This window comes from Hemicordylus capensis, chromosome 6, assembly GCF_027244095.1.
Source record: "Hemicordylus capensis ecotype Gifberg chromosome 6, rHemCap1.1.pri, whole genome shotgun sequence".
NCBI lineage: Eukaryota > Metazoa > Chordata > Lepidosauria > Squamata > Cordylidae > Hemicordylus > Hemicordylus capensis.
Window position 1 is genome coordinate 108,785,889 of NC_069662.1, and position 26,644 is coordinate 108,812,532.

The 26,644-nt window shown below is 41.4% G+C and overlaps 1 protein-coding gene and 1 long non-coding RNA gene across 7 annotated transcripts in view; both read left to right on the forward strand.

Annotated features, from left to right (window-relative positions):
- Positions 1–26,644, forward strand: part of LOC128330698 (uncharacterized) — an 88,152-nt gene that overhangs the window by 15,542 nt on the left and 45,966 nt on the right. The window lies entirely within an intron of this gene.
- LOC128330700 (uncharacterized) overlaps positions 1–26,644 on the forward strand; it is a 50,617-nt gene that overhangs the window by 4,892 nt on the left and 19,081 nt on the right. The window contains exons 1-2 of one of the 3 annotated variants that reach the window (XR_008310214.1): positions 14,242–14,293; positions 14,886–14,953. The exons of 1 other annotated variant lie outside the window; for it this stretch is intronic. This is a non-coding gene — a long non-coding RNA (uncharacterized LOC128330700). Of the gene's footprint in view, positions 1–14,241; positions 14,294–14,885; positions 14,954–26,644 lie in introns of those variants that run through there. One more of the 3 variants, XR_008310215.1, reaches the window with a different exon arrangement.

The window sequence follows — 26,644 nt, forward strand, 5'->3', positions numbered from 1 at the left end:
TATTATTAGATCTTGCATTTGTTGGTTACATTTTTCGACCTCTTTCATCCAGCCTGCTTTTTTATTATAATCTATTGGATTGTCCCATAATTTCCCCCAGAATTGCACTGTTTCTTCTTTATTTGGTGTTTCTATGTTTCTTGCAGTTTCTCCTTCTATGCTTTGGTAGAAACGTCTCTGATTCAACTGGAATTGGAGATTCTGCCTGTGTTGTGTGATTCTGGCTTCATATCTGCTAATCTTCTTTGACACTGCTGTTATTTGCTGCTTTATTATTTCCAGGACTTCTCTAATTTTCCTTGAATCTAGGTGGTATTTTTTGGATCAGATACTGTTTGGTGTTTTCATTCTTCAGCTTCTTGTCTTTCATTTCTTTCAATTTACTAGCATCTGATCTAAGCCTGGAGATTTTATTTTCTAACCTAATCTTCCATTTAGGTGATATACTAGTTTCTTTTTTTAAGGTCCATTGATCTTATATCCGATCCGGTATAGATTTATTAAAGTTACGTCTCACCATATTGTTGATGGGAGAGGCACTCTTTGTGTGGCTCCTCTGGTGAGACCTGTCCAGTATGGTTGGACCTCTGGCAGAGCTCTCACCTTCCTCAGAGCACGCAAGCCCCACAACCATGCCAAGGTAGTGCCTCGCTGGGGGGTTATTATTATTTTATACTAAACAAACAACTTTATTTGTTAGCCACCCCATATCAAATTGTTCTCTGGGTAGCTCACAATACAGCATTAAAATACTGAATAAAAACACGCAAAACACAAGAAATCACAACACAGCAAAAAAATAAATTAAAAAATACAAAATACAGTACAAAACAATTAAAAAACTTTTTTAAAGTCAGTTTTAAAAATCAAATTTTAAAAGGCCTGAATGAACAGAAAAGTTTTTATCTGGCACCTAAAAGAACAAATTGATGAAACCAGGCAAAACTCACTGGAAAGGCTGTTGCATGAATGAGATGCAACCACCAAAACGTCCCTCTGCCTAGTAGCCACCCTAAATGCCTCGTTTGGCCCTTGGAGCAGGGCCTCCGATGATCTCAAGGTCCGAGTTGGGACATATGGGGCAAGGCGCTCTCTCAGGTAGCCCAATCCCAAGCCATTTAGGGACCTGAAAATAGTGGTATGTACAAGGAAGGTAACATTCCTGGCCCCTGCTGTATACTATATTAGTTGAGTTACTGGTTTGAGCCCTCAAATAAGTGGATAGCTGAGTTTTAACATAGTAGCCATTTCATAAGAAAATGCACCTGCCTACATGTTCATGGCTGAGTACTCCTGCACAGGTAGAAAGTTGGCAACCTAAAAGCCTAAGAGCAGCCAGGGCTGTAGAAGACTCTCTGGAAATATTTCTGTTGAGAAGGGGAAATGACTAGTCATAAGCCTAGCTTATCAGAATTTAATTGCATTCCCCTCCCACGCACCACTTTACAAAGAGCTGAGTTCCTGGGATTTCCGTTCTAGAAAGCATCCTAGTGAGTCACAAGGACATAGTATAGTCTCTGGTTATTTCAATAAGCCTCTCTCCAAAGCATCCAGGAAAGTCTGATTGAAAGAAGTCTGGCCTAAATGTCAGGTTTGTATAATTGCATACCAAAAACAAAAGGGCATACTCTTATCCAAGAAAGTTCCCATCAGCTGTACCCAGGGCCGGACTGGAGCACTGAGAGGGCGGTGGAATGTATGTGGGGAGGGCACCGGGTTTTGAACAGAGTGAGTGGGAGTATTTTTCTTTTTTTCATTGATTTTTTTAAAAACATCAAAAAGGGGACTTGTTTCATGGCAGAAAATTACAAAAACTTCTGGAACTGAAGCAACCCCACTTTGACCATCATTATACACATACACACCACTGCCATCTTCGGTAAAACGGTAAACATCACACACACACACACACCCCTTTTATATTTCCAGAATAGCTTGGCATAGAATTCTGAAATTAGCCTCAGATATAGGTCAGGTTAGCAAGACTATATTGATTTTGAAGTGGATTGGTCAGTTTGTTGATTTTTAATAAGGTTTTGAATTTTAAAAAACTTCCCCCAAAAGTGGCTTGTTTCATGGCAGAAAATTACAAAAACTTCTGGAATTGAAGCCCCGCCCCTCTTGCACCATCATTCCACCCCGATGTGAAGGAATCAGCCCTTGGCCTTCATGAAAAGTACAACATGCACACACACACCCTTGCATTTCCAGAATGGCTGCGCTTAGAGTTCTGAAATTGGGTACACAGGCTGGCAGGACTCAGTGTATTTTTTTATTTCCATGAAATCAGTTAATCCTGCAATACATAGGAACACTAATACACAGGATGACAACTTCTTGTGTTCCATATCCTCACACACATTTCACTGCTGAAAATGAGAACCTACTTGCTATCACTATGCAAACACAACTAAATTGAGTAGCATCTTAATATGCATTTTTGCACTATAAGTTACATTATAACAAAACACCCCTGGAACACAAGACAGAAATTAGAAAGGAACTATTCAAAATTTGTCTACTCGCAGACAAGTGGACAAATACACCTAACAAGTCCTACACAACATGTTATGTTCAACACATATACAATCTCTGCACACATATACAGATCTGTAGTTATTCACACATTATGTTCAACACAAAATAATAGCCTCTGTGGGGCTGCTGCCTCTATGTAACATCTGTGGGGAGTGTGTGCAAGATTGGGACCAGCTCCTGGGTGACTCAGCAGTTCCTCAAGTCATCTGCCCAGCTTTGGGCTTTATAGGAATGCTGCCTGTGACTTCAGATTGCTAGAAGCCCAGCAGAAGAGAGGGAGACTCCATCTGCTTCCCATTCAGTGCTGCCTGCGGTGAGAGACCAGGTGGGTGCTGTGGGCTCCTTCTGCTGTTACCTGCCTGCTCCTGCTTCCCCTGTGGGGCTGCTGCCTCTGTGTAACATCTGTGGGGAGTGTGTGCAGGATTGGGACCAGCTCCTGGGTGACTCAGCAGTTCCTCGGGTCATCTGCCCAGCTTTGGGCTTTATAGGAATGCTGCCTGTGGAGACAGGGTCTCCACCAAAGGAGAGACACGAAGGGGGTCACTCCTTTGGGGAATAATGAGGGTGAGGACCAGACTGTTTGGCTCAACAACCCTCATGGGTGTGTAAAGGAGGGTGGGTATTATAATTGGGCTTCTTTTTGAAATCTTGGGTAAGTTGAGTTTTAATGTGTCTGGGTCTGTCTGTAGATGAGGAGACAGGGGTGTATCCACTGATAATGGAGCAGCTATTCCAGTGGTGGTGGGGAAAAGAAGTAACGCTGACAGGTCAGTAGGCCATTGCAGGGGAAGGGAAATCAGAAACTTAATTGCTGTCTCCCGTTCTGGCTTTCCTGCCAGCTCTTTGACCTTGGAAAATAATGTTAACCACACACAGAGCCTCGTCTTGTTCCTTTGTAATGCCAGGTCGATCCAGAATAAACCTGAAATCATCCATGATTTGATTCTTAATTAAGGGGCTGATCTGGTATGTATTACGGAGACTTGGCTGGTGGAGGCTGGAAGCCCAGTCAAGTAGGGTTGTGCATTTTGGGTTTTTTTCTGTTTTGTTTTTGGCCCAAATCTGAAACACCCCCCATTTTGTTCTTTCTCCGAAATCAACCAATCCAAAATACCCCAATTTTGTACTTTGTTTGAAATTGCAAAATCCGAATCCGAAACATTTTGGATTTTAAAAAATGGCCTTGGGGCAAAACTAGTGGGTGGGGGTGGTAGTGTCCAATGGGTGAAAGCTACCTTCCAAATTTCAGAGGAATTGGGCAAAGGGCCGATTTTTTGGTGAATTTTTGAATTTTAAAATTTTTCCCCATAGGGAATAATGGAGGTTTCAGCAAAAGTATAGCTTCACGTCAGGGGGAAAGGGGGTGGACCACAGCAGAGTAGAGAGGGTGGTAGTGCCCAGTGGGGGCAAGGAAGCTGCCAGAATTGTTTCAAAGGAATTTGGCAGAGAGCTGATTTTTAAAGATTTAATGGAGTTTATGCATCTTTAAGGTTCTTCCCCATAGGGAATGATGGAGGCTTCAGCAGCCCATAACTGCACTTGGGGGACACCGGGGTGGCCCAGAGCGAGGGATGGTGTAGAGCACATAAGGTGCCAACCACCCCCATGGGTTGCTAACCCATGGGGTACTGGGTTCTGTTGTTTCTGAGTGGTTTTGAGTGTAGATTCTCTCGTAGCATATGAGAGTAGTTTCATGGTTTGTCATTGAAAATCTCATATGCTACCAGAGAATCTACAGGCTGGCAACAAGGCAGGCATAGATAATGGCATGGCATCATGGCAACTTGAGTCATGCAATGCTGCAAACTAGTTCTCTCTCTCTCTCTCTCTCTCTCTCTCTCTCTCTCTCTCTCCAACGAGGCAGAATGGCAACTACTAACTTGCTGAATGAATTGAAAACCCTTCCTAGAACTCGCCCCACCCTTGCCCCTTCTTTGACCCTTCCCCTGGCCAATGTGGGGTCAGTAAAGAGTGGCAAGAGGCAAAAGAGCCAATGAGGAACAAGGAGGGAAACATCAGAAGGTCAGCAAATGCTTTAGGTCACCGATCGGAAGGCTGGAAGGGCAGGAAATTCGAAGAGATGTCAAACACAAAATGGAGACTGATTCAGAGATCACCACAAAATGGAGGTCCGAAACAACAAAACGTTTTGTAGCCAAAATAGGGAAGTTTTCAAGTCAAGTCAAGTTTTATTTACGGTCCTAGACCAAACAATCCATGCATACAAATAGCAGAACAATTTATAAAAACTCTATAGGTTCTCATTATACATCTTAAAAGCAATATAACAAAATTTAGCTACAGAGTTAAAATTAAAAACATTTTCATCAGAGAGTAAAAATTTAACAATTTGTTCAGCAGATCGGTCTGTCTGTTTACAGACCAGAGGTAGAATTAAGTGCTCCCTTGATTGCCTATGTATTTTACAGGATAATAGAATATGCTCAATAGATTCTATTTCCCCACTGCCGCATCTGCAGAAGCGTTCTTCCAGGGGAACACCACTGTATCTCCCGGCTAATAGTGCAGAGGGAAAAGAATTTGTTCTTGCCCTTGTAAATGCCCACCGGAATTTGCTGAGTGTAATATGGGACAAATAATTTGCTGGTGAAAGATCCCATCTAGTTCTTACTCCTTTATAGAATTCTGTCAAAGAGGCCCAGTTATTTTGCAATTCAATATCTGTCAAACGCTGTTTTACTATTCTTTTACCATTTCCCAAGTCTAACTCCAGCAGTTGTTCAGGGTCTATTCCTAGAGCAGCAAGCTTTTTACTAACTACAGTGCACCACTGCGGTTGTGGGTTTAACGATAGAAACTGAGGAATTAGGCCCACTGGGCGTAGGTGGACTCTCAACCAAAAGTAAATGATTAATAGCCAGGCATGAGATTCGATCTTTATGAGGCCAGCCTCCATACGCAGTATTACGTTTGCGGTGCATCTTGTAGTCCCAAAGATAGCTCTCAAGAAACCGGATTGAATTCTTTCAAGCATATCAAAGTTCGCATAAGGTCCCAATTGGATCCCATACAACAGCTGAGGGATAACCTTTGCTAAATATAGTTTTAAAGCCGCAGGAATAAAACCTGCTCCCTGCGTTCTGAAAAATCTGTTAATTGCCACCACACTACGTTTTGCTGAGTCAGCTACCATTCTCATATGTGCCGCTTTCCCAGCATTTTGTTGAAAAACCACCCCAAGATATTTTATTTGATTGACCTGTTCTAATTTATGTCCATCCAAGGTCCATGTAAATTTCCTTGGTTTATTTTTAAAGCACATAATTTTAGATTTGTTATAATTGATCTTCAAGTATTCCTCCTGGCAATATGATGTTAGAACGTCTAAAGCTCTTTTGAGCCCGACCCTGGTTTGAGATAAAATAACCGCGTCATCCGCGTACATCAGGATCGGGATCTTTTTGTTGGCTAATTTAGGTGCGTGGATATCAACATTTTGCAGCCGTTTAATCAGTTTGTTAATGTAAAGATTGAATAAATAAGGGGCCAACACACACCCTTGCCGCACACCTTTCTCTGTTGGAATTGAATTGGTGAAATTGCCGGCAGTGTCTAAACGTACTCTTAAAGAGGAGTTCTCAAGGAGCTTGATGAGCAGTAATAAAAGCCTTTGATCTGTAGATGTACTAGCCAATTTAGTCCATAGTAAACTCCTTGAAATTGAGTCAAAGGCCATTTTAAGGTCCACGAAAGCGGCGAACAGTGGTCTTTTATGGACCCTAACTTGTTTGTCCACAAGTTGTTGTAAAATTAAGCAATGGTCCATAACCGATCTATTCGGTCTAAAATCTGCTTGCTCATCATGGATTATATGCTCCTGCTCCATCCAAGAGCAAAGTTTTACACACAGATGTTTGGCGTACAATTTACTTATTATATTCAAAAGGCTAATTGGCCTGTAATTAAAGGGATCCTCCCTATTGCCTCTTTTATAGATCGGGACCACCATGGCTGAGCCCCACTGCTGAGGGAATTGTGCAGTTTGATCTATATAGGTGAACAAAAGAGCCAATGCTGGGGCCCACCAGTCTATATGAGCCTTTAATAGTTCTGGAGGGATGTAATCGTTCCCGGGTGCTTTTCCACCCTTCAGCTGCATAATTAGTTGTTCCACCTCATAGGTGGAGACCGTAGGCCAGGAAGGTAAAGTATCTATATGTAGGTCAATCTGGGGTTTAAATGTGTGGTTGCTATAGAGTTCCCGAAAGTGTGATTCCCATAATTCAGGGGCAATTGGACAGGCCTGTTCTGAGTTTACCTTCTTTTGGGATAATGAAATCAGCCTCCCAAAATGTGTTAAATCATTTTTCCTGGCTGCTTCTATCAGAGATAACCATTCCTTTTGAGTTGCAATCATCTTCTTAGTTCTAAGAAGAGCTTTATACTCCTTTTTCTTTTTAGACAGTTCTAAATGTGTATGTGTAGACGGGCAGAGAATAGCATATTTTGAGAGCATGACAAGATGCTTTTTTGTCCTTATGCAATCTTGGTCAAACCACTTTTTGGTATGGCCAGTTTTCTTTTTAGATTTGGCATGATGATCTTTAGTTAGTAGAGATTTAATTGAACTTGTAAGAACCTCATACTTTTCAAGAATATGGGCATTTTGGTCTCTTTTAATCAGTGCATCCAGCAGCCCTTCCTTAAGTGATTCTCCGTTCTTCGAGTTAAACCATTCGGAGAAAACTTGATTAATTTGGGAATTCCATTTGATTCTGGAAGTCCCATCAATGGCCTGTTGTGTAAAGGGCATAACTCTAGAACTCATATCTTGCTTCATGAAAGTGTATTTTAGTACTAAAGGATAATGGTCACTTTCTGGCCTAGCTATGATGTTAAATCTAGGTATTGCTTCAAATACATCTCTAGAAACTAATACATAGTCAATAGTAGATCGATTAGTGCCCCGTTGGAAGGTAAATTTTTAGGGAAGTTTTGTTTTGTATACAAAACTTTTGGATCTGGAAAATGGGTCTACAAAACACCCAAAAGGGGCTGTTTTGGTTACAAAACGTTTTGTATCCGTAACATTTCGCACATCCCTAGTGTTTTTTATCAGCTTCTGCTGATACACCAGATGCGTCCGTTTCTTGAGATGAACGACCTCAAAACAGTGGTACATCTGCTGGTAACCTCTAGGCTGGATTACTGCAATGTGCTCTATGTGGGGCTGCCTTTGTACATAGTCCGGAAACTGCAGTTGGTTCAGAACATGGTTGTTCTTTGGATCATCTCGGAGAGACAATATTACTCCTGTCTTGAAGGAATTGCACTGGCTGCTGATACGTTTCCAGGCAAAATACAAGGTGCTGGTCATTACCTATAAAGCCCTAAACAGCTTAGGCCCTGGGTATTTAAGAGAACGTCTTCTTTGCCCTGAGCCCCACCGCCTGCTAAGATCATCTGCAAAGGTTCGCCTGCAGCTGCCGCCAACACATTTGGTGGCTACTCAGGAACAAGCCTTGCTGTCCTGGACTATGGAATGTGCTCCCTGTTGAAATAAGAGCCTCCCCATCTCTGGCAACTTTTTAAAAGGTGCTGAAACACATTTCTTCACCCAAGCTTTTAATTATGTTTATAATTTTAAATATTTTTAATACAGGGTTTTAAATTATTTTAATTGTAAACCACCCAGAGATTCCAGTTTTGGGCAGTATAGAAATATTTTTAAAATAATAATAATACTGTGGAAATATTTTTAGAGAATAATGAACCACAAAACCAAGATCTCCTTGAACTGCAAAACCTGAACTGTTGAGTACAGTGTTAGGTATTTCATTCCCACTATGCATCTCTATATATTGGATAAACTGCTAAATGTTTATTTTGTGGTGTTATGATCCATACCTGTTTCTTAGATTAAGATACAGCACTGACAATGTAAAATATTTGAGCATGTCATTATCCCAACCTCTCCAATCAACGAACCTGAGAAAACAACTAAGAAAATGTTTACAATGTCATTTATTTAGCTTTTATATGAAGGTTTCATTATACTCTGAAGGAACTCTGGCAGGCTGACATATCTGCCATCTTACTTGAACCCCTAGAAATGGCAATAATAAACTCTTTTATATCCTACCAAAAAAAATCCCTTAATGGTTTTCTGTGGATTTGGGGGTAAGGGCTGCATTTGCTGAAAAATCTGAGTACTAGTTATGTCACTGCAAATACAGAGTGGGTCATATTTCTTAACAAATCAGAGTAGCCTTACATAAACATGACTGCTGTAGGCATACACACAAATATTCTTGAAAGTCATATATTCTGTTCTATGAAGCATGTTGACAGTTGGTTAAATTTTACAGAAATACTACTCTAACAGAATTATTGTAAGAGAAGAGATAGTTGTCATGTGGATACAATCTCTTCTCTTGGTCTTACACACACTTCAAATGGTTCAAAAATTCAATTTTTGACTGCAAGAGCTTTAGCTTCTTATCTAAACAGAATCTATGGAGTGAAATATAGAAACATGAAACCACTAGAAACAGGTAATGGTAAACATGCATGCCAACAGAATCTACTTGCCAATGTGGTCATACCAACCTTTCTTTGGAGAAGGATATTCAGAAATGTAAAAAAACTTCATTTTTTTAAATATCTTGCTCCTTCTCCAAAGAGGTAAATGCAGTGTACAAGATCCTTCCACTTTCCTTGTATCCACTAAAGAGCCCTCTAAGGTAGGTCAAGCTATGGATAGTTCAGCATCATCCAGTAAGCTTTACAACTGAGCAGGAGTTTCGAATCTGGTCCTAGTCCAACACTCTGATTACTGCACCATCCTGGTCCATGTTCTATCAGTTATTCAGATGAATCTATCACCAAGTGCATTGAGAGAGTTCTTATTGCATACACAACATCTCAGGCATTGCTAGAATAAAAGCTGTACAAGTCTGGCATTCCAAGGGGGCATCATTTGAAACACTGCTGCTGCCATAATCTCTATCTACATCTTCAGCCGTTTTCTCGGTTCTGGGTATGAAAAAAAGAAAAATAAATCTTTCATTATAAAAGTAATCCTAGAATAGACCAAAACCTTGAGTCAAAGAATCACTTCAATTGTTGGAGATTATTCTTGCAGCAGCAAAGAACATTTGTCTGGCAAAGGGGCCAGTTACAAGAAAAGGCATTGGTAGAAGAATCCCTAAAGACAATCCCTACGATGGGGTGTGGAATGTGTGTTGAGGGTTGTAATTTTTATCCTCCAGTTAATTAGCAGAGCACTAAAGATGCTACCCACTCCAGTTACAGAATAGTTTGCAGAGTTTGGTTGTTGCAGCTATTTAGAGAAGACACATGGATATTCTTGTAGAATAAAATACTAAGTAGATTTATTGGTGAAGTACACCTTTGGATAGGAAAGACTTAACCCTTAATCTATAGAACTACATAATGAATAAGTAGGGGAGAGAGAGATGTTTCCATCTGTTCCTAAGAGGAAAGGAAGGGATTCTGACTAATCACAGGAAATACCTGAAGAGTCAGATCAGGGGTCATAAAGTAGGGACAGGTAGAACAGTTAGGGAGAATAGGGATGTGCAAAACATTTCAGATACAAAATGTTTTGTACCCAAAACCTGCTTTGTAGACAAAACAAAACACCCATTTTCCAGATCCAAAAGTTAACATCCCTGTTTCGACTACAAGACATTTTGTTGTTTCAGACCTCCATTTTGTGGTGATCTCTGAGTCAGTCTCCATTTTGTGTTTGACATCTCTTTGAATTTCCCACCCTTCCAGCCTTCTGATCGGTGATCTAAATCATGGGCTGACCTGCTGACAATTCCCTCCTTGTTCTGCATTGGCTCTTTTGCTTCTTGCCACTCTTTACTGACCCCACATTAGCCAGGGGAAGGATTGCTAACCCATGGGGTGCTGGGTGCTGTTGATTCTGTGGTGTTCTGAGTGTAGATTTTCTGGTAGCATATGAGAGTGGATTCTTGTTTTTCACTGAAAATCTCATATGCTACCAGAGAATCTACAATGAACACCTCAGAAACAACAAAACCCAGTACCCCATGGGCTTGTGGGTATGGGGGTGGTTGACACCCTATGTGCACTACACAACCCCTCTCTCTGGGCAACCCCAGTGCCCCCCAAGTGGAATTATGGGGCTGCTGAAACCTAAACCTCCATTATTCCCTATGGAAGAAATCTTAGACATGTAAACTTCATCAAATCACAAAAGATCAGCCCTTTGCCCAATTTCTTTGAAATAATTCTGGAAGTTTCCTTGCCCCCATTGGGCACTACCACCCACCACACTCCACTCTGGGTCATCCCTTTCCCCTTGATTTGAAGCGATACATTTGCTGGAATTCCATTATTCCCTATGGGAAAATTCTTAAAGATGTATAAACTTGAAAAATTCACAAAAAAACAGCCCTTTGCCTAATTCCTTAGAAATTTGGCTGCTAGCTTCCACCCATTGGACACTACCACCACCACCCACTCTTTTTGCCCTGGGGCCCTTTTTAAAAATCCAAATCGATTTGGATTTGGAAAATTCGGCTACAAAACAAAACAGGGCTGATTCAGATTCAGAAAATTTGGGTACAAAACAAAACGGGGTGTTTCGATTCGGATACAAATCGAAACAAGAAAATTCCAAAATGCACACCCTTAAGGGAGACCTTTACTCACTATCTCTAGTCACAATGCCCCTAGTGGTCATTAGGATAGTTGGTGCAAAAGGTCAATGCACTGGAACTCCAACTATGTGAACTGGGAGTAGGAGTAATATAGCAAACCTGTGAAGGAATCTTAACCCTGTGTACATCTGGAATACCCAAGTACCCAGGGCCAGTATTTTATATATATTGTCCTAATTTGGGGATGGTGTATAGATTATCTTTGCCATGTGGAGGATGCTGGTGCTTTTCTATGCCACTGCCACAACATGTATCAGCAATCACCACATGCTTTTTCTGCTTGGTATGAATAGTTTTTCATTGGCTGCACTATGTGTAGGTGGCACTGTCATTAAAATGGTCAGATGGAAGACTCATGACTGGTGGTATGTTATAATGGTAGCCTATAATGGAAAAACCACTCTCTAAAGGCTATTTCCAGTTTATTTTGTTAAGGTAACCAGTTTTTACTCTAATCAATGAAATCAAGAGACTGCATTGTAACTGGAACCTATAAACACTCTTCAACATCGAGAAGTTAATTCCTTGTCTCCAAAGACTTTATGCAGCATGAAGTACCCTTTTGTATGTTAGCAGCATATCCTTTGAACAATTAAAAATCCAATGAATGCATTTTTTTCTAATGATCAAGTGTTAGATTTTGTATTACAAGCGTGTGTATGGATTCTTTATTGCTTACTGCCATGTAATGCTTTATAAATGAAACTTGATAAACAACAGCTGTGTAATCTTACAGAAGTATTCATCAAGGCCCACATTCATTAGTGGTAAATCATTTTGACTAGTAAGATGCGAGTAGCTGGCATGTAATCCTTTAATGGCCCGCACATTGAGTAATGCAGGTCAATTCTTTTGTCATGAAGTAATACAGGAGTAATGTAGTAGTGTCTTTGAGACCAAAGTAATTCAGAAGGCTACCTGCATACCTGTGGGTTGTGATGAAAGACAGTACAGAAGGCATAAAGTATCAATGCACACCTTCCATGTGCTACACCTGTGGAGCACAATTTATAACTATAATTTAACTATATCACTCATTATATTCTAGCCAGTTCCTCCCAAGGCAGTAAAAAATACAATTAATACTGGTCAACATCCAGATGGACTTAGTAATTGAAATTAATGGGTCTTAAGTTAGTCATGACTAACTTGCCTCATTGATTCCAAAGATCCTTAGTAATGACTAACCAGTTTTCATGTTCCCTGTTAAGTGCTCCCTACTTCCCCAACCTATAACTTTCAAGAACAGCATTACTGTATTTAGTTTCAGTTGGTTGCTTGGTTGGTACGTACCTCTCGGGGGTGGGGGGAGTTCATTTTTATTTGAAGTAAACTATAGGGTCCTAGATATAGAAAATAGGTGACAGCCTTGCATAACCCGTCTATATTGAACTGAACCCAGATAGTGACAGAATCAATCAAAAACTATTTCACTAGAAATTCAAATCTGAGGTACAGAACAGCTTCCCAGATAACAATGGGGAAATTGATTTTTGAAGAACAGCAGGGCTGGTAGGGATAGTGTTTTGGGAAGAAAGATGTTGCTGATGAACAAGCATAGATTTGTTGGTGCTCATTCACCAGATATTCTTTTGATATCTCCTTTTTTGAACACCCTAAATTATTTTCCAAGACTTGGAGAATTTTGCCGGCATTCACTAGTCGGGATATTAAATATGCATTGACCTATGACCAGTAGAAACCTCCCAGACACTTGTTGCTCTCTGCTGTATAGACATTTACTAGCTGAAATCATCCAAACATTGAATAGCTGGGAAAAAATGACTCGTATGTATGATGCTCTCCTGGGTCAGGTGGAGATGAACCTGAACAACAAGCAGGCAGTCTGCTTTTGGAAGAAGTAAATGACCTGAGAGAAGACCTGTGCCAAATAAGCCTTCAAAACTTGCTGAAGAACCCAGCTTTAGCAGAAATACAAGGCCTTTGGAACAAATCTTTGGAGCAGCATTGTCATAACAGAGATATTTTGGCATTTTGGATTTCATATTTTGACAAGGTTTAAGATGTTTTCCAATTCTTGCTGCATGCTTCCCAAGAAGTGGATGGAGCTGTTTTGGCTGCATGCTTTCCAACTGCTAGCTACACATTCTTGATATGTTTTGCTTATGACAAAATAAACTATGCTAGATTCTTGCCAGACTGTTATGCTCAGATGACATTTGCAGTGAAACATCCTAAAGCATATCAAAGCTCCATGGGTGGATAGTTTTCAGTACAGCTGTCTGGCAGCAATCCTTTTGAATGTGTTTCTGTTGAGCAAACCATTGAGGAGAGAATATGTACAGAATCCAGATAATGCATCAGAGTTCAATCTGAATCAGGTGCTGTTAACCATAGTAGCATACAAGAACAGTTTCCTGGGTCACATGAGATAAATTGTACAGGACTACAGAGTAAATCTTCATCATGAGGAGCACCAATATCAAAAAATTGAAAAATATGTCAGCCACTACCCATCTAGACTATCCATGTGTTGCTACAACAGTGCCTAATGCTATGACTAACACTACCATAAAGTCACTAAGTTAGTCACTAAGCAGTGACTAATGCTGAACTATAGCTTGAGGGGAAAGGGGCAATTTTCTCCTATCTCTCTTCCCTTCTGAAGCCCGCTGTGTCTCCCAAATATATGTACCTGTGGGTGGCACATAGATTCTACACAGGGATACATGTAGAATCTATGAGATCAAAGAATTTAACCCCCATTATTCTCTATGGGATAAATTATAAAACTTTTAAAACCTTATTAAAATGATTTAAAATATCTCCCATTTGACCGATTGCTTTGGGGCTTGGGTGGTAGTTGGCACCCATAGGGGCCTACCACACACCCCACTTTGGCACCCATGGGTGCAACCCCTTAGGGAATAATGGGCTGATTTGAGCCCAATTATTCCCTACAGAGAACTTTTTAGAACTGGTTCTAGGGGGTTCTGATTTGAACTGAGCCACAGGTCAGTTCTAACAGTTTAGAACCTGTAAAAAACCAGTTCATGTTTGGTTCTAATTAGAACCGAACCACAAAAACTGGCTTTGTTCACATCCCTACACACTGGCAGGTGAGTGCAGACTTCAGGAAGACACTTTGGTTTAATGGTGTCCAACCAGAGGCACCATTTGGGCAATTGGGGATTTCATGGTATAACCCCCCTCAGTTTTGTGGCCCAGGGCGCTTGGGAATGGAACCTATTTGGGGAGTTGCTTGGCTCACCTACTCAGGGCTTTGTGGCTCGGGGAGAAATGTTTCGAGCAACGCTCCTGCGACATAGAACACTGTGTGGTGAGGAAAAAGTGAGTGGCCTGATGACCAGTAAACCCAGCTGTTTCTCCTAGTAAGGAGATCTCTATTGAAGGGCTTTATTTCCTGAGGGAGGGGTTGCCCACACACAGAAAATGTTGTCTTGTTGCTAATTCATTGTAGATAGTTCGTGGCCCTACTTTAAATCCTTCAAATGTGTCTTGTCTCTTTTTTGTATCTGGGTGCAACGCAGGCACACCCAGCAACAAATCTTAATATACAGCCAGCTTTGCATTGGTAGAGATTAAAGATACATTAACTTCTAAATTTTGAATTATGCATGGAAAAACTCAGTAAACTGCAAATTCATAAAGATTTGTGTTATGCAGTCTTTTCTATTGCTCTCACCATAGATAGACTGCACTGTTTGCACAAACTGTAAAGCCAGTTTTCAAGAACAGCACACTGCAGCAATCAAAAGGTACTAAAGCATCTATGCTATTGGCTAAATCCTAATCCTCTAAAGTGGGGGGGGGGAGCTGATAATGTTAAGAAATGCATATGTCATTTTTAATTGGAATTTCTTCTTCACAAAAACTAATGGGATTTTCTTGTCATGCTCAAAAATGTAAGCCAATTCACACAGTTTTTAATGCATTGAATGCTGTGAACTACCGAGCTTTAGCAGTGCTGAAAATGCAATGAAACAGTACTAGAAATGTTGCTAAATGAATTGGCATTATACTTCACCAGTGATACCACATACATTAAAAATGGTAACACTCATGTATGTGGAGATCCAACAGCATTTTCTATTTAATGAGTGGTAACATTTCAAACTCCTGAAGAGTTCTGATTCAATTCCCACATAACTTGACATTAGTAGAGATGTAATCTAGACATCTTAGCCTTCTATTCTAGTCTGAATCTGCCAAAGAGATTTAAAGAGTTCTGAATTATATCCTAGTTCTGAATCTGCAAAAAATATCTACAATCACTGCATTTTATTTCCAGCACGGTCTAATCTGTAATGTGGTCAGTTTGAAACACTCTATTATTCCAGCTGCTTTCCTCCTTTTATCGTTACTTTGAATTTATGGCTTCCATGATGGACTTCCCAATGGACTTACCAGTGAGAATCAGCAGCTCTACAAATCTTCTGCCAGCAGACTTTTATCTTCCCTGCTAATTTGTGTACTTGTGAAGGAATGTAACTGTAAATCATGAATAACACCTTAGCAAAAGTAAATGTCATTTTACTCTCAGGCACATAGAGACCTACCCAGTGGCAAGTGGTGGCTAAGAGGTGTACACAGTGGTGCACTTAATTTTTTTATTTGTCATATCTTGTCAGCTCATTCTCCTCAAGATCTTGCCACTTAGCCTGTACACAGGAATATCTGTCAATATAATCTCCAAGACTGCTAAAAATATATTTAATCAGCTGAAAACAAGAGTGAGTCATAAACGCCAAAGGGAGAGAATTAGAAGAGACTGTGTTAGTGCTGTGCCTTGGAGAGTGCCCATGTCACTCCCCTGCAGCCCACTCCAACAGACTCTTCTGATCTTTTGCACAAATATACACAAATCTGTTACACCATCCAGTCCAGCCAAATAGCATGTTGAAACAGAGGGCTGGGCTCTGAAGCACAGAATGGATGCTGGAACCATGTATATTGAATAATATTACTTACCTAAGTGTTCCAGTATCTAGATGACTCAATATAACATTCAGCAAAAAGATGGGGAGGGAGGAGAATTAATTTTGGAATGTAGCAGTGCGGTTTCACTCAAAAGTTGATGTCTTAGCCACACAGAGAGAAGTGATCTAAACTAGAGATAGTGATATATTTAAAGAGAGAGAGAGAGAGTGTGTGTGTATGTACATATAGGTACAAAATCTCAAGGTACTGGAAGAGTTGCCAGCTCCCATTTTGACACACTTAGTAATCCTAGAAGCTGAATTAAGACAATTATCTACTATTTTACAGGACTTGCTTTGAGTCCAGGCAGGGATTTTGGGTTTGTTTTTGTTTGTTTGTTTGTTTGTTTGTTTGTTTGTTTGTTTGTTTGTTTGTTTTTGGCTCAGCCTAGAGAGTATGTGGTGTAATAAGAAAGTGGAGAGTGCCTTTATCATGTGTGGAGGACCTTTTCCTCATAGAAATTCATTTGGGATTTGTGGTGGGCAAAGCTTTCAAGTTTTAAAGCCTAACTTCCAAATAGGCTTGAATACTGCTTCCTCTCTTTTCACAAATTAACTACACACATTTTATTTAAAGACCATCTGGTATTGAATGAAGTAGCATGCTTGTGAACTACAAATACCAGATGCTGAACCATTGGCCTTATCCAGGATTTTGGCCAAATGCCATCTGTGAACCCAACTGCTTCTAAGAACATAAGGAAGAAGGTTGTGATTTCCTATATTTATAGTGCTTTAAAAATTTTGCACACACAGATTTGTGAATGGACTTGGCACTCCTAAAATCTGATCTGTGAATGCACACACATATTTTAGGAGTGCCAAGTCCATTCACAGATAGCTGCTATGAGCTGCTCGTCTAACTGACGGAAGTATTGCACACCTCTCTTCCAGTGCATATCAGATTCGTTTTGATGAGAGATCATGGTGCTTTCTATAATAAACAGTTTATTCAGTTTAAGCATCTAGTGAGCAAGGAGGGATGAAGTCCTACAGCAACATCAGTCTCAAAAAACAGTGCAAGCTGACCAGCCTTGGAACTGTTTTCTCTTTACAGTGGTCCCTCTACTTACGAAATTAATCCGTTCCGAATGCACATTTGTAAGTCGAAAAGTTCGTAAGTCGAAAAGCGGTTTCCCATAGGAATGCATTGGGAACGGATTAATGCGTTCCGGAGCCTAGAAAAAAGACCCAGACCCCCAGTAAGGCTTGCAAACTGCACAGGAACATTTCTTTTCAAGAATAAACAGGCAGTAAACAGGCAGGCAAGTCAAGGAAACCGCATGTAAAATTCGTAAGTCGAGGAAACCCCATCTAAAAATTTGTAAGTCAAAAAAACCGCATCTAAAACCGGATCTAAAACTGTCGTTTGTAACTCGAAAAATACTTATGTCGAGTAGTTCGTAAGTCGAGGGACCACTGTATTTGCTTTTTCTCCTTCTGACCTCAAAATTTCACAATCTGTTCTTTTCCATACTATGGGTAGGTATGGCTGCAAATACTTTCCATAGTGGGTTTTAGAGCTTAAGAACTAGCTTAAAGAACTGTTGTTACTGATGGGTGCTCAGTGGCGTCAGCCCATCATATGATTGTCTAAACTGGCAATCTGATCTAACATGGTTGATAGTACGAATTGGCCACTGCATGATTTGGGGGCTGCTTTGAATGTTTTGCCCCCATCTGAGCAAGCGGAGTAGAGAGCAGCAGCACACTCTCATATCTCCCAGGTCTGGTCCAAGCCCCCTGGTGCTGAGGCAGCCTGGTGAGCTCCCAACCCCTACAATGCACAGAGCATGCCACACGTCAATTTTCCCTCCATTCCTGTACCAGACAGGATATGCACAGCATATCTATTTTTCCCTTGCCCAGTCTCCCCAGCCCAACAATCATCCTCCTTACCACTGGTGCACAGAACATGCTATGTACCGAACACACCAGTCATTGGGAACCAGCTGTGAGACATGGGACTTTTCCTCTGCTTGTTTGTGTGCAAAGAAAGCAGCAAGTAGCATTTTTAACTCAAAACGAGGCAAATATAACCATTACTGGCTTGTTTTCTTATTGAGCATAATTATAAAAACCAAGAAGAAGGCCTGTCCTGGAAAGCCAAGAAAGCTTTCCAGGACAAGGTTCTTGTTCAAGTAAAGAGACAAGCAAAACCTCCATCAAACTCTCTTTCCAGCAAACATTACCTGTGACTTTTCCCAACAGGTTTAAAACACAGAGAAAGAGGAGGAGATAGGTGGAAAGCAGAAAACTGGAAGGAAGAAGGGCAGAAAGGGGGTCTGAGAGGTGTTCTGCATAATGAGGGATACCTGATTTGCCCCCAGCCCACCTGATCTCCCATGCTCCTTCTCATGATCCCCTAACAATTCCTCAATGTATCTTTCCCACACCCTACCTTCCTACCCGCCCCCATCTCTCCTCTTCTAGTAGTGGTGGCAGCAGGGCCACCATCACCACCAAAAGGATCCAAAAACATTTTCCGATGCTCTGCACAGTTTTCTGCCTTTTGAAAAAGCCGGGCAGGACAACAAGGAGGGTGAAAATGATGGTGGCAGGTCATACACATGCAGACCGCTGGCTAAAGTTTGGGGGTGTGGGGTGTGAATGCACTGAGGTGGCAGCCAGACAAAAGTGACCAGTTGGCAATCTGCCACTTCACCCAGCATCATTGGTGGGCTAGCCACACTAGCCCTTCTTCATTGGGCTGCTTCGAAGTGTCCAAAGTAAACTGTCCCTTTACAGGTCCTACAAGATCACTGTCTCTTTGGTTAGCACAGCATAATAGCATGGCTTTGACAGTGTTAACAAAAAGATAGATTTATTTATTTATTTGTCAGATTTGTACACTGCCCCAAAATCTAGGCAGTCTAAAAATCAAAAACATTAAAAATTAAAAAGTTGAAAATGCTTTGGAGAAGAGATGGGTTTTCAAGTGAATATGATTATTGCTGTGTACATGATCCTTATCAATGATCTAATGTTTTCTTTGGCAATCTGTTTTTATTATTGTAATATTTCATCCAACTCTTCCTCCAAAGAGACCAAGACAGCTTCTATGGTCTGTCTCCTCCTCCATTCTGTCCGCACGAAAACACTGTGCAGTAGGTTAGAGTTAGAGATAGTGAAGCTCTTCTCACACTCTGTGAGAAGGGCTTGTGGGGAGAGCGGGCTTAGCAGCCGCTCGTAGCTGGGCGACCAGATCAGCCACCCACACGACTGCTGGCTCCATCACAGAGCCGGCAGGGGCTGCAGGGATCAGGGACCATACAGGCTCTGGAAGTTCCAGGATGCCCCACACAAGGGCTCCCTTAGCCCGCTTTCCAGTGATTGTGGGAATAGCTTCAGTGTCTGGCACATGGCCACCCAGCTAGCTTCAGGGCTGAGTGGGAATTCCCACTCCTAGTTTAGCATTATAACCATTACTAGTGAGCCTTTTGCCATCTCTTTGTCGCCATTATATTTCTGTATTTTGTTAGCACTATGTCATGAGCCACTGGAGGTCAGGATGGACTCAGATCAATGAGAGCCTCTTGGTTGGAAGCAAATGGCTTCTGTGGACAGGATGTTTTTGTAAATCTATTAGGTGGGGGAAACTGCACAGATGTAAGTATGTTCCAGCCAAAACGTCATCACTGGCATCACATATGAAAGCAACCCATGACCAAGGCTCCAATCCTAGGCATGATTTCTTAGAAGTAAGTTCCATTGAAGTGAATGAACTTGCTTCCAAGAAAGCATATGTGTGTGAGAAGTTTTTATTTTTGCATTGCTATGGTTCTGTTTGCATCAGCAAAAGTAAATCTTGTGCCGTCAGTTCACAAGCAATCCTTCCTTGTATTATCTCCCTGTTTTATAACTGTAATCAACCTTTACGTTCTAGTCAAAACACTTTGGAATTTTGTCAGTTCATTGTGATTTCCCTGCTGTTCAGAATATCATGAGAAAAACAGCTGCATCCCGTAGAGATGCATTTTTCTTCAGATCCAAAATTCCTTTGTTATATACACTATAGAGTACTGTGAAAGAGGAGAAAAAGGTATTATGAATATAGTATTTTACCAGTCAGAAGCAGGGGGGACATTGTGTGAAGAAGAGTGGGCTATTTGTAAAAGATATTATACTGCTTTTTCTTTTACCTCTACATCCTCCAGGTAAATTGACTGATATTTTAATTTCCTCAGACTCTTTTGAAAGCTCTCTAAATGAAGGTTCTGAGGAAAATATATGACACTGTGGTTATCATATTTTATGGTTATTACTGTGTACACATTAAATGTGAATTAATGCAATAAAACAGTGCATTTCACATAAAAAATACAGTGAATTTCACTACTCTTGCTGACATGGCCTATGTATCAATGTAATTATGGCTTACAAATCTTCAGCAAGTGAGGTCCTCTTACACTTTTGTTAAAAATTTCCCCATTGTCTGAATTAGGAGGAAATAAACACATTCCTAAGCCAGTAGCGGCCAGTGTGGGCACCGCTGCGGGGGGGGGGGGGGCAGAGGCACTTTTAAGCATGAACTAGTAGGTGCTTATCTCAGCTACCACCGCACCTGAAAGCTGCTCCAAGCAGCGGTGTGGGTCCCAGCACCTCCTGCAACAGGGGATCAGCTCTGCCACTCACCCGGCAGAGGTCATTTGCATGGCCTACAAATGGCCTCCATGCATGTGCAGAGGCCAGGTGAGTGGCGGAGCTGATCCCCCATCATAAGAGGTGCTGGGCACTGCACCTCTGCTTGGAGCAGCTTTCAGGTGTGGCGGTAGCAGTGCTAAGCACCTCCTAATTTATGCTTAAAGGTGCCTCTTGCCCCTCCCCCCCGAGCAGCGCCTGCACTGGCCACTACTGTCCTAAGCTTAATGCATCTTATCTGACTAGACTTTTGGCGGGGGGATATTTACATTCAATTCTTGTTTAATAGATACTGCCAAGGGAGAAGGATGTACATTAAAGTTGCTGACCATTTGGAACCTGATAGTTAACTTGTACCACATTTAGAGTGCTCTGGAGGGCTATCCTGGAAGTTTTGTTGCCAGTTTCATTAGAAGAAGATTTGGCTACAGATAGCCAGTGGTCTCTAAGAATTGTGACTTTCATTGCTAATTTAGACAATGGGGTCATTCACACAGTCAAAAACTGTGTTCTACCCAGGTTTGGGAGCTGTGTGTACTCCCAGTTTTTGATTGTGTGGAACCAAGGTTAGAGGAAAACCTGGGTAGAAGTGATTGTGTGGAGGCAAGGTTAGATGAAAAGCTAAGGTGGAACTGGCAAGGATTGCATTGTTGCTGATCTTTCTTCCTGCATGTAACAATGTGGGAATTGCCAAGGTATGCCAAGGCTTTTGTCATGAAAACAGAGTGCATAGACGTGAGGAGAAGAAATCTGCATGGACAGAAAGTTCAATAATCCAATCAGGGTGCTTAATAAAGACTCCTGGGTATTTATCGCTGACTCAACCTCTTTTGTGAGGGACGGGGGGAGATTTACCTCCATGTGCCTTTTCCGTGTTCTTCCTGCTGAGTTAATTGGTGCATTAGCTGGCTGCTATCCTTTGCGAAAGAAGAGGATGGGAAGGCGGCTCACTCTGAGTGCAGAGTGACCTTGGCAGAGAGTTAAGCTGCTTTTAATTAACTTCCAGGATCTGCTTAGGGTATCCCAGCATAGGAAGGGCATGCATCTGCTCCCTTTCCAATTTGCTTATTAGGAGCCAAATCTAGGGGCAACTGGCCCAGTGTCGCTAAGTGACCTGTCCCCATGTGCCATAAACGGAGAGCTCACGATGCTGTGAGGCTCCTGGGCATATCCAGAGTGAGATCCCCAAGCCTAAAGACTCAGCACAAATGAGGGAGCTCTGGGGAGCCAGTAGAAAAGCATTGCTAGCAACAACACCTGTATACATTCATGTAATGTCTGAACAGGGCTGTAGTGGCACAAGAAGAGATCCTAGCTCCTCCGAAGGAAATTTATCCCATTTATTTCCATATATTATTCCAATTAAATCTACACAGATCTAATTGACTAATACTGAGACTATGCTAGGGAGAGAGCACTACTAGATGGCAGAAAAACTGTGCTTTGTATTTTGAACATGTATCTATTCACCTGGCAACCCAATCCTATTGAATATGTAAGACTGAAGTAAACTGTAGATCAAGATGTGAACAGGGGCACTGCAAAAGGAGCAAGATCCATTGCCTGAAATAAGAGACAGAGCTTGACATAGAAGTCCTCTCTGTTCCCCTTGCTATCCTTGTGTTCAACTTCAGTGTTATATGGGGGGAAATGGGCTACAGGGTATTATTCATGAGGGGCAATAGAGGCCACGCTTCGGGCAGGGTATTGGTGTCTGTGAGAGGAGACAAAATGTGCTTCCATTAGTTTGGGCTGATTTTCCAAAATACGAGATTCATTCATAGGACTGGTTAGTTCATCACTTTAGAAGAGTCCTAAACACACAGCCAGTGTGAATATTGATTAATTAAATAGGATCATAGGAAGCTGCCATATACTGAGTCAGACCATCGGTCTATCTAGCTCATTATTGTCTTCACAGACTGGCAGCGGCTTCTCCAAGGTTGCAGGCAGGAATCTTTCTCAGCCCTATTTTGGAGAAGCCAGGGAGGGAACTTGAAACCTTTTGTTCTTCCCAGAACAGTTCCATCCCCTTAGGGGAATATCTTACAGTGCTCACACTTCTAGTCTCCCATTCATTTGTAACCAGGATGGACCCTGCTTAGCTAAGGGGACAAGTCATGCTTGCTACCACAAGACCAGCTCCCCCCCCCCCATAAATATCTTGTCCTGTCTTGGAGATGCTGCTAGGGAGGGGACTTGGAACCTAGAGGCTCTTCCCAGAGCGGCTCCATCCCTTAAAGGGAATCTCTTACAGTGCTCATACATGTAGTCTCCCATTCAAATGCAGCCAGATCAAACCCTGCTTAGCTAAGGGGACAAGTCATGCTTGCTACCACAAGACCAGCTCTCCTCTCATTGTATGAGCTTTCATCAATTCATTCATTTATTAAATGTGAACATAAGAACAGCCCTGCTGGATCAGGCCCAAGGCCCATCTAGTCCAGCATCCTGTTTCACACATTGGCCCAGCAGATGCAGCTGGAAGCCACAGGCAGGATTTGAGGGCATGCCCTCTCTCCTGCTATTACTCCCCTGCAACTGGTACTCAGGGGCATCCTGCCTCTGAGGCTGGAGGTGGCCTATAGCCCTCCAGCTAGTAGCCGATGATAGACCTCTCCTCCATGAAGTTATCCAAACCCCTCTTAAAGCCATCCAGGTTGCTGGCTGGCACCACATCTTGTGGCAGAGAATTCCACAAGTTGATGCCTTGTGTGAATAAGTACCTTCGTTTGCTGGTCCTAAATTTCCTGGCAGTCAATTTCATGGGATGCCCCTGGTTCTAGTGTTATGTGAGGGGGAGAAGAATTTCTCTCTATCCACTTTCTCCATACCATGCATGATTTTATAGACCTCTATCATGTCTCCCCGCAGTCTTTTTTTTCTCTAAACAAAATAGCCCCAGGTGTTGTAGCCTTTTCTCATAAGGAAGGTGCTCTAGGCCCGTGAGCTTCTTGGTTGTCCTCTTCTGCACCTTTACCATTTCTACAATGTCCTTTTTTAGATGTGGTGACCAGAATTGTATGCAGTGCTCCAGGTGTGGCTGCACCATAATTTTGTATAAGGGCATTATAATATTAGCCGTTTTATTTTCAATCCCCTTCCTAATTATCCCTAGCATGGAACTGACCTTTTTCACAGCTGCCACACATTGAGTTGACACTTTCAATGAGCTGTCCACCACAACCCCAAGATCCCTCTCCTGGTCAGTCACCAACAGCTCAGATCCCATCAACATATACTTGAAGTTGGAGGTTTTTGTCCCAATGTGCACCACTTTACACTTGCCAACATTGATCCGCATTTGCCATTTTGTCACCCACTCACCCAGTTTGGAGAGATCCTTTTGGCGCTCCTCACAATCAGTTTTGGATTTCACTACCCAAAGGAGTTTGGTATCATCTGCAAATTTGGGCACGTCACTGCTTACCCCTACTTCTAGATCATTTATGAATACATTAAAAAGCACCGGTCCCAGAACAGATCCCTGGGGGACCCCACTTCTTACTTCCCTCCATTGTGAAAACCCTCCCTTTATCCCTATGCTCTGTTTCCTGTCTTCCAACCAGTTTTGCATTTGCATATGCGGAGAGCAAAATATTTGACAGAAAAAGCATCTTTTTGTTATGGCAGGTACCATTTCAAAAAAGGCAAGCAAAATCAAAGATGCCAAAAATGCCTTATATTAGAAATAAATATTAAGTTATAAGTGTGTTGTCCAATGAATCAGGGATACCTATGTAGTTGATCAAAAAGGTCTGACTCTTTAATCTATCCAATTAATTGACCAAATGTGGCAGTCATAAAGAGGACATAATATTGTTTCTTTGTTTCATGTGAGAATGTTCTTTTTATCTGGAAATGCATGCTCTCTATCAGTTTGCAATTATATCTGCCGGTGTCATTCCCCACGGTTAATCTAAAATAATTCATGACAGGGCTCCAAACTGCAACATGTAGATAGAAAGGATAGTATATGGCATATTTTTCTTAGTTTCTAAACTTTCCTTTGTCATCACAGTGCCTTAGGGATAATATGTTATCTTCACAGAAAGAAGTAAGCACTAAAATTTACTGTACTTTCTAGTTAAAACCTCAACTCAAGGTTGTAATATCTATAAAGAAAATATTGCTGAGAAGATTGATGCTTTGATAAGGCTGTTGACATACCTGAGCAGGCAGCTGAATAAATACTAAAATGTTATCTTTTGTTATTTACACAAGGTGCAGAAAACATTGGTGACAAATGCTTTTTATTTTCTTTTGATGGGATGCTTTTAACAATATATAATCATTATCAGTCAATACTGCAGTTGATAGTAGACATCAGGAAGGAGGGGGTTTTGGTGACCTTTAAATGCCATACTCCCTAGTGATCAGGCAGAAAGAATATCCCTCATTTCAGTAACTGTTTTGAACAATCAAAATGCTTGTGGGGATAAGTTTTATGTGATGCTACCTTATGTCTCCTGTTGGTTTTCTGATGCTCTGCCACACAAAGAGCAAAAACGTTTTGCATATTGAATTCAAAATTATTTCCTTTCAAATCTATGTCAAACTATCAACAACAAAATGTTATAAAGTCCCAGTATCCTTTCATTTGTTATTATAGAGTTGCAGGGCAGTCACCTATAATATATGGGCAATCATTAAGCCCTTCTTGATGCTGGAAGAAAAATGTCCTAATAAGTACCATATTAGGAACTTCTAGAGAAGACACAGAGAAGGTCTTTGTCACCATGAGCCCCACCAATGATGGTTAAGATCATTGGAGAGGTTCGTCTGCGGTTGCCGCCAACTTGTTTGACAGCTACTCGGGGATGGGCCTTCTCCGTTGCTGCCCCTGGACTTTGGAATGTGCTCCCTGTTGAAATGAGCCTTCCCATCTCTGGCAACTTTTAAAAAGGCACCGAAGAAACATTTTTTCACCCAGGCTTTTAATTAGATTTATGGTTTTAAATTTTTAATGTTGGTTAATGATTTTAATGTTTAAATGATTTTAATTGTTTAATTTAGTTTTGATTTTAATTGTTAATTGTTTTTGTTTTGATGTAAACTGCCCTGAGCCATTTTTGGGAGGGTGGCATATAAATAAATATTCCATAACTTCTTTCTTTCTTTCTTTCTTTCTTTCTTTCTTTCTTTCTTTCTTTCTTTCTTTCTTTCTTTCTTATTTATTTATTTTAGATAGATTTATATGTCGCCCTACTCCCATAGGACTCAGGGCGGCTTACAAACAATAACACATACAGCAACACAATTCTATAAAATACATCTAACATAATGTCATAACATTACATAATGTCAGAACATTTGGCATGTTCTGAGGCAAAATGACTAACTAGAGGATCATGCAGGCATCATTGTTAAATTCCATGCTTAAATTCCATTGTTAAATTCCAAGCGAGTCCCAACTGGAACCATGACATGGACAGAGGCACTCTTACCCCTGGACTTCTGGGCCAAAGTCCAGGGCCTCCACACTCCCTGAGGGCCCCCAAATCCTTTTTAGTCTGTTCCGGTTGGTATGGTCGCATTTAAAATGTGTTAAAAATAATGGGGGGGGTGGGCTCCAAAAGTCTTTAGGTCCAAAATTATCTAGGTGCACCTCTGGGCATGGTGGGGGGGGAGTAACCTATCCCCTGTGACATTTTCCAACCAAAATCTCCATGCTGTTTTCCCCGTCAAAAGTTCTGTCTGCAATCAACAGCTTTGGGAGGCAAATGACAGCTGGGAAGGGTAATTTTTAGCAATGAAGAGAGTTAAACCCCCTCTTCCCATGCCAAACTACCAGTCTGATTTGTGGGCTAAATGTGTGTGTGTGTGTGT